This window comes from Vitis riparia, chromosome 10 (genome assembly GCF_004353265.1).
Source record: "Vitis riparia cultivar Riparia Gloire de Montpellier isolate 1030 chromosome 10, EGFV_Vit.rip_1.0, whole genome shotgun sequence".
NCBI lineage: Eukaryota > Viridiplantae > Streptophyta > Magnoliopsida > Vitales > Vitaceae > Vitis > Vitis riparia.
In genome coordinates, this window is record NC_048440.1 from 1,789,903 (window position 1) to 1,799,543 (window position 9,641).

The 9,641-nt window shown below is 33.9% G+C and overlaps 1 pseudogene; it reads left to right on the forward strand.

The window, feature by feature from the left end:
- Positions 1 to 860: 860 nt before the first annotated feature.
- Positions 861 to 8,879, forward strand: LOC117923876 (annotated as a pseudogene).
- The last annotated feature ends 762 nt before the right edge of the window (positions 8,880 to 9,641 follow it).

Consider the following 9,641-nt stretch of genomic DNA (forward strand, 5'->3'; position numbering starts at 1 on the left):
GACATATTTGATCATTCTGAATGGATATATTTGTTAAGATTGAGCCCTTAAAAGCATGACATGATGTAATAGATTTGTAATTCATTATTTATTTATTGATACTCTAGTTTTAATTTTATTTATCCTTATTCCACGCACTACACTTTATGAGCATTCTTGTCCACATCTTTTGCATTGTACGTGACTTGGGTGCATTAAGGAGTTGCATGGAAGATCTAAGTCATGGGTTCCTTGAAAATAGATGACTTGTTCATAGTTGATTCATGGGTCTAGGCAACACACTAGAGGCTATAGTGCACCATCACCTAATTGGAGAGATGACTAGTCTTGGCTATCAGGATGGGTTTCTCATGGTGAATGCACTAGTGTATATCGTTACACATTAGACAAGACCTACAGTAAGTCATGACTTAAGACTATCAAGTAGTCATAACCTCACCAAGCTGTTTCATTGTGTTATTTCTCAACCTTGAGAGAATATTGAGCTTGTGCTAAAGTTTGTAATGGATTTGACTTACAGATGAGATTGTTAGCTGGTCACATATTTCCTGTGGATTAGGTCACTGTTGATGGAAGTTGGTAGAAATAGGTATTCTTAATAGATGTACCGTGATATTTCATGGGATTGAGACAGTCAGTTCTCTTGGGTGATTCTAAGGAGGTGTATTAATGGAAACTATGACCATAGTAATTCTTTAAGTTTCATTGAAGGAAACATAGACTCTTTGAGAGCTAAGACATGTCAGTTAAATACATAATTGGAGGATTTGTAACTCAAGGATAGTAGAGATAGTCTTAAAAGGATGCTAGCTTTCAACTTGTTAGACTATAGACACCAATTCATAGGGAGATTGAACGCAATGGATAGTAGGTTAGTGTCTAATTGTTATTTACATGGGATATTGAAGATCAGTTGATTCTTTGTAGTGGGATGTTGAATCAACTTCAGAATTAGATTAAGAGGGAGTCAGTACCCCTATGGGCCCCAATAGTCCACGCTCTAAGCTCATATACCTTGTTGGTACAAATTATGAGGGTCAGATTGACTCTAGGTTCACTTTTATGCATAAAGGCATTTTGGTAATTATGTAAGATTGCACATGGGTAAGTGAACAAGGTCTATAGATTAGGCTAATTAATTGATCAGTAAGCTTAATTGAGTTTATTAATCAATTAAAACCCATTTTGGGCTAGATTCAATGACCCAAGCCTATGTGGGCTCAAGTCACTTAGGCTCAATTAGGAACCCTAAATACCCCATTGGGGTTAAGGTTTCCATCGTTTTTGTCTTCCACCATCTAGAGAGAAAGAAAGCCATAGTCTCTACCCTATTTTCCCTCCCACTGGAAGTGTGCCAAGAATAAGGTTGAGTCATCGGGTGGAAGATTGTGGGTTTATGAGACTTCTAGCAACTTCAAGATTGTCTTCAACACTTGGAATTTAAGGTTTGGGAACATCCAAACCTAAATGTTAGTACTTTAACCCTAAAAGATAATTTTTAAAAAATTTTGTATTGTTTCTGTTGCTTAGATCTAAGATGCCAACAATAGTTCTATGTTTGAATATGGATATTCTTATGAGAATTCATTTGAAATTTTTGGAGATATTTGAAAATATTGTGTACATTTAATTGTTTCTTACAAGCGCTACTAATGGTTTTCTTGAGATTTATTTGTAGGTTTTGTAGTACCTAAGGTGTAGTTTTGAGTGAGTAAGTGAGTGGCTTTGTATGAGAGTTGGGTGGGGCTTACTTGCTTGTGCTCATTCGTGTTGTATAGGGTTTTGTCTTAGAATTGCCAAATGGGGAGATTGTAAGTGTTGCAACTAGGTTGAGAATTTCAGACAAAATACCTAAGTGTCTACTAGCTATGGTTCTCTAAATCCGTTGTCGGACTGCTTGCCAAATGAAGATCAAGACATTGGATTTGTTAAGAGACTAAGGTAAGTAGTTGAGTTTGTGTTGAATGAATTTGAATCAGCCCTATTTTCAAAATGATGATTGTCTTGAATCACTTTAAAAGAGTTAGGGAAGCATGGGAAAAATAGTTTTTGCTAAAAGTTTGATGTTGCCTTGTTTCTGGATCAATCCAAATGTAGGGGCAGATCGATTCAAGTTACCTTTTCTTTTATCTTTTTTTGACCATTGGATTAAGGGTCTCATCCCCTTTTAAAAAGAAAATTTCCTATTTATGCAAAACAAAGAGCAACTGTCATGCCTTGAGTTCTTGGTTCTCTTTCCTTTTTGAGGTTGTTTGCTTTCCAATAAAATTTCGTACAAGTCTTCAAACCAATCTTTTAATGATTTTTTTGAAAAAAAAATGGGTTGAGTTCATTGAACATTCATCTCTCAATCATTTGAATTTGGGTGAAAACCCATCTTCTTCTTGTTGGAGTTTCAAGGAGAAGGTCGAGATCAAGCTTGGGAAGGACTCCAAACATGTTCTTAAAGATGAAGGCGTGATGGTGAGGTGAGAAGGTGCTTGTCAAGTAGTCCGTGAGGGATTGGAGATCTTGAGTTAGGTAAATCCATGTACATCTGGATTGCTCTTCATAGTGGGAAATTTTTATTGGTTGTAGGCCCATGGTTTTTTTACCTCGGACTTTTCCAAGTAAATTTTAATGTTGTCTCATTGTCTCTCATGCTCCTCTTAATTTCATTTTCAGTTTCTAGCTATCTTTGATAATTTGAGCATATAATACTTGGTTGAATGTTGAGATGAAATAGATATGAGTTGTCTTTGGGTAATTTGAATGCTTTTTTGAATATTGTTCATTGGTATATTTGAGATATTATACTATTGGTTTTAATCATAAATTGATTTAAGGAATTGTCTTGGAGAGTGTTGGAACATGTGCATGTGACTAACATTTTAATCTTGTTGGGGAGTGTTGTTGCATTCATAGTTGCATGTGATCTTTACTTTGCATTTGAAAGTATTTGTAAAGAAAAGGAAAAATTGTAAAAAAATCTTTTAGTTTAGATAACTTGTGTTGGGAGATCTTTTAAATTGGTGAATAACACCTATTCACCTCCCTCCATGTACGTGTGTTCTATATTTGAGATATTACTTCAAAATGTACTTTTTTTTTTTCAATTTTTCTCACCTTTATTTAAGAAAAATGCAAAAGAAAAATCTTTTAACATTTTTACTCATCTTTTCTTTAATATTTTTCTTCATCATGTTCCACAATGTCCAAACATAAGAAAATGATTTAAATATTAAAAATTATTAGTAAAAATGATTTCCTTACTATATTTTCCTTGTATTCAAATATTAAAAAATATTTTTCTTAGGTCTAATTTAGATAAATTTCTATTTTTTCATTTTTAAAAATAGAGAATAGTAATACATTTTATATAACAAATAAAAACTCCTACCTACATAAAAAGGATTTGTTTACTTTATGTACTTAAAATTTAATTTAAAATTTGAGGCATTGAAAATTTTCAAATCTCCAAAATTTTTAAATAGTTTTTGAAAACTATTACTTTTTAATAAAAGTTCTAAAGAGTTTTTATATTTTATACAAAAATAACTAAAAGCCTATTTAGCAACGTGATTTAAGATAGTTTTTGTTTTTATAGCCAAAAAAAAAAAATGTTTTTAAATATTTATGGGTCTATTCTAAGTTGCTCTTTTAAAACAATTTTTTAAAAAGAGTGAAATGGAGAACAATAGTTTTTTTTCTTAATTATACCTATTTTATAAATCTCCTGTAACTTAATTCACCTTATTTACCATTTTTTCTATGCACACAACTATATTTTCTAAATTTTCTCATTAAATAAATAGATTCTAAATCAAGTGAAGCTTAATGTTTTAAATTCTTTAATAAATATTTTAGTTTTAAAAATAACTTGAAATAATTGCAAGTAATCTATAAATCAAATATTAAATATGTACATGTAAAGTATGGAGTCAATTAAGACTCATAGATAAATGTTTTACTGTTTAAACAAAAATATGCAATCCTAACTCAGGTGTTGTTTGTTTGTTTTAATTAATTCTAAATAGAACTTAAAACTAAATATTGCTTAATAGCATTATGTATTAAGTTTTTTTTAATATTATATTTCTATTAAGTACTAAGAAGTTATAAAAAAACCAATTGGTTATTTTTAGTATTAAAAAAAGTCAAATATTTTTATATTTTCTATTCAATAAAAAAATTTGAGAAATAGTTAATAAGTTAACAAAAAGTGAAAAAACAAGTGAACTGAAATTTGAAAGCAAGTTGTTTTTAGTAAAAAGTAAAAAAATAAAATAAAATAAAAAGTGTGCAATGGGGTCATTTTACTTAACTTAACCCAAGCTTGACTTAGTTCAAGCAATGCCCAAAGACTAGGCTTTCTTTTAGAACCTTCCGAACTAGCCGTTAATATCCTTCCTAGCCTTCTAATTTTAGACTTCGATGTTATGAACTAACTCTTTGCCTTATATATATATATATATATATATATATATATATATATATATATATATATATATATATATATATTCACATGTATAAGACCCAAGAAATTATATTACATCCTAATTAATAAGAAATTAACAAAATTGCTATCTAAACCTAATACATCAACAATTTGTACTTATCTATCAAACAACTAATTTTAAATTAATTATTTATCTTTTAGTGTGGATTACTTATGATAAATCATTTTTCATTCTCATTGTATAGATCATATATATTTTTTTTAATTAAAGTATATGTAAATTAATAAATAATTTAATTATTTCTAGATAAGTAAAGAATATTGAAAAAAAAATTATGGAAAAGAGCATGAAATGTTAACTTCATGACTAAATATACTTTTAATTTGATATTTATATTATTTTACCGTTAACTAATAATGTTAAATTTTATTGCATCGAATTAAGTATTGCATGTAGTGGATAGCTTAGTATGGTATATTTGGGTGTATTTAATTTAGCTAATGCTTCTCACTCAATGTCTTTTTTTTTTTTTTTTTTTATCTACTTTTTGACAAGACAATTAACATTAAATTAACATCTCTCATATATGGAAATAATTGTCTAATTTAATGGTTATCATAGAATTTGAGTTAGTTTAAGAGTCTGTTTTACAGTGATTTTAAAAAACGTTTTTAGTTTTTTTAACACTTAAAATATAAGTTTTTAAAATTTAAAACGTTTCTAAAAATTCAAACGGCTCTAAATGAATTAGTGTAATCGTGTTGACATCATGTCAATTAAAGAGTTGTATGTTTATTAAACCGAATAACGTATCCTGTTGTGTCGTCTTTGTAAAACTACATCGTCCAATTGGCAGGAAATTTGTTTAAATACTGGAATTGGATTGACTTCAGTCTCCACTACGAATGTAGGTAAAGCTTCCTCTGCCGGAGTCGCATTCCTTGGCCTTTAAGTCTTTGACGACACGAATGTAAGTAGAAGCTTCCTCTGCATCTTAAAACCGGTGCCTTTAGTTACAGCTGCAGAAATTATAACTGACCATCTCCAGATCTGTTTGCGTGCCCAGCAAACCCAGGAAAAGGAAAGAATTTGATTTTGAATCTTTTGGTTGAGGGTGTCTTGTTTTTTGGAGAGCTAAAACCCCATTTCTGCTGAGTCGAATTCTCGATATGGAAATTCTTGGACAAGCCGTTCTGGAAAAGTCACTGGAGAATTGATAAAAACCCATTTTCGATGAGTAAAGAAGGCAGCTTCGTTCGTGAGATCTTAAAACAGTCAGATCCATTCTGAAACTCATAGGGCCGACCGTTCATCAGATCAAACAATTGAGCGGAGAGAGGGATGGTCCAAAGGGGAGAGCGAGAAGCAGCTAATACAGCTGTATGAAGAAGGCGAGAAGCTTATTCAAAAACACGATAGGGCCATTGGCTGATCAATAAAGGAAATACGAAGGTAAGGTTAATGCCTTTTACGAGTCGCTTCTTCTCCTCTTCCAGTTTGGTATGCCGCTGGAACAATTGAATAACACAGGAGATTTTGGCCCTTCTTCAATCTCAATTGAAATCTGACTGGTGAGGTGTCTGTCAAATTGGATTTTTGGGTTCGGGAGGTTGCTATGCCCTAAACCCCCAGATTTTACAGGTGGGACTGGATGCGCCCCTGACGTAGTGAAAGAGCTGCTGTTCAAAGAATCTGTGGTTGTGGTGTCGGCTCCTGGAGGATGTGGGAAAACCACGCTCGTTCAAAAACTTTGCCAAGACCCGGAGGTTAAAGGTATCCAATTGTGTCTTTTTCTCTGTCCCTAATTTGGGGGAGGTCCTCCTCCAGTAGGAAATGGTACTTTTTTTCCCTAACCCCGGATTTGAACCTTGGTTTTTGGATTGTTTATCGATATCTTACCAACAGGCTTTGAATATCGAAATGAATTGGTAAAAACTAATCTTATGGGGGCTAGATTTTGACAATAAGTCAATGCCAAAACTTTCATATTTTATATAGGCCAAAGGGTAATCGCTCTCCGAATGAAAAAATTACTTAGAAGAACTGTATTATTTGATGCTTCCAATTCATTGATTGGTTCCTTCTTACATGTTGTTTGAACAGAAAATTTAAGGACAACATCTTCTTTGTCACGTATCTAAGGTGCCCAACATCAAACTCATGGTACGGAAACTATTTGAACATAATCATAGCCGGGTGCCAGAGTTTCAAACTGATCAAGATGCGATCATCCGTTGGAACAACTGCTGAAAAAACAAGCAGAAAAAGCTCCTGTACTGTTGGTCCTCGATGATGTTTGGGGTGGCCCTGATATTAGGGTTGAACCTGAATTCCCTCTTCAGAGTTTGAGTTTAAATACCGGAATGCAGGATTCTGGTTACATCAAGATACAATTTCCAGGCTTTGGCTCTGCCTACAAACTGGACTTGTTGCATGGTGAAGAAGCCATGAAACTTTTTCGGCACTCAGCATTCCCCACAGATGGGGATTTCACGCTGGATGAAGATTTTGATGAAGATCTTGTGAAGGAGGTGATTTCTCAATCATTTGAGTGAAGATTATAAAACTACTTCTTTACTTTCAAGGTATAACTGATTTATTTGGTGGAGTTGATTTGCAGATTGTGAAAAGATGCGGTGGATTCCCTCTGGCCCTCCAAGTTGTAGCCGATCACTCTGTGGGCTACCTGTAGAGATCTGGAAAGCAGACTGCTGGAATGGTCGGAAGGTCAATCCATTTTGGAATCTGGGAAGGTCTTCTTGATTGCCTCCAAAGTAGCTTAGCTTCCTTGAATGATAAGCTGAAGGAGTGCTTTATGGACCTGGGCTCGTTTCCTGAGGATAAAAAAATACCTGTCACGGCTCTTATAGATATGTGGGCAGAATTGTACAAACCGATAAAAATGGCGTGCATGCTATTCCAGACTTATAAACTCTCCTTACAGAATCTGCTTAATCTGGTAGTCACAAGGTATGGGGTGACTACCCTTTTCTCATTTGTCTTCTTATATATTGGTTTGTTCACTATTCATATCCTACACTGATTCTATAATATTTAGTCTTCGTGATTAATCAAAATTTTATTCAGTTAATGACACCCTTATAGCTTCTTGAATGTTTGATAGTTGAACTTGACTTGATAGCTTATTTACAAATTCTGTAACAACCTTTCCCTGAGCAATCGATTTCTGCCCGCTCCCAGGAAAGGCGCAACAGAGGTTGAAGGCTGCTATGACGACGCCTTTGTCTTGCAACATGATCTTCTGAGAGAACTGGCCATTCGTCAGAGCAGCCAGGAGCCCATGGAAGAGAGGAAAAGACTAATCTTGGATTTCAGTGGAAACGAGCTCCCTGATTGGTGGACAGAAGAAAAACAACCCTGCATCAAGGCTCGCCTTCTGTCTATCTCCACAGGTTTGCTCTCTTAGAATGCACCTACCAATTTGCTATATATTCTTTATTCTCCCCATCCCCTCACATGTTATAGGGTACTTGTGTAGACGAAATGTTCTCCTCAAGCTGGTGCGACATGCAAGTGCCTGAAGTGGAGGTCCTGATACTCAACTTTCAGACAAGGGAAAACAACTACACACTACCAGAGTTCATGAAGCGAATGGATAAGTTGAAGGTCTTGGTATTAACAAATTATGGTTTCTCCATTCCTGAGCTGACTAATTTTTCTGTCCTCGGTTCTTTATCCAGTCTAAGGAGAATCAGGTTAGAGCGGGTTTCAATCCCACCCTCTGCAACACCATGGTAGAGTTAAAGAATTTGGAGAAAATAACCTTGGTTATGTGTAAGATCAATCAGGCTTTTAACAGTAGTGCAATCCAGATGCCTGTTATGTTGCCTAATCTTAAGGAAATAAATATTGATTCCTGCAATGACTTGGTGGGGTTACCTGAGTGGCTCTGTGATTTAGTACAGCTAAGGAAGCTCAGCATCTCCAACTGCCATAAGCCATCTACACTGCCAGAAGGGATGGGAGGCTGGGAAATCTGGAGGTGCTGAGGCTTCATGCCTGCACAAAACTATGGGATTGCCAGACTCAATGCAGCCTCCACAACTTGACTTTTCTTGATATAATGGTTGTTTTCGAATGAGAACTGCCAAAACAAATGGGTGAGTTGTGCAGATTGAGAAAGCTCTACATGAGAAGGTGCTCAAGACTGAGAGAGTTGCCACCATCAATCATGCGTATCAAGCAGTTGAAAGTAATCTGTGACACAGAAAAGGCCCATCTGTGGGAAGATCACAATTTCACCAATTTGATGATTGACGAGACAACTGACTTAGATTGGCTTGTTTGAAATTCTGGTTCCTGAGCAAACTTCTCTTCACAGGAATGCTGAAATGCCTCTGACATTGCCAATTTGTTTTCCGGTTAAAAAAGCCATGTGCCCTTGCAGACAGTAAAGCAGTTTTTATTTTATTTTTTTATTATTATTATTATTTTCTTTTTGTGGTACAAAGTGGTGTGGACAAATAAGGGAAGCAATGTTGTACATCTGGTCTCTTTGAGTGCACATTTGTGTAACTACTTTGTAGAAACCAAAAGAGATTCTGTTTGATCTTTTTGAGCATTTAATGGTTCAACTCCTTCTGGGAATATTTTCAAAAATAGTTTTTGATAACAACTCTTAAAAATAGTTAATAGGTTGTCATTAACAAAATTGAATTTGACAACTCTAATATGAAAAATAGTTTTTTTTTTTTTAAAAAAAATATTTTCCCTGAAAGTGATGTATATAATATAAATATTAAAAAATGTTTTATACATTTCTAATTATTTGCTTAGAATATATATATTTTTAAATATTAAAAACACATCAAATTTGTTTTACATTTGGGGTTATTATACCTTGGAGCTTAACAAATAATGCCCAGTAATATTTGTAGAAGAATAAACTAATAATTTTTAGTAGCAATTTAATACTTAAAAGTAAAAATTAAATAATAAAACCTAAATATCAAAAATTAAATTTGTGAAGTGGAGTGGGTGGAAAAGGGTCAACCAGTTATTAACGGTCAACGTCAGCGTTTGTTGGACAAACAATTGTTAGCTTCTCAAGTATACCAAAGTCAATGGAGAGGAAATCAAAATCTTCCTAAATTTTCCATGAAGAAAACGCGTCTGCAGATTAGCCACCGACAAAAACACGATAGGAAGGAAGAGAGGGAAAGTAAATCGTTGACTTGGAAT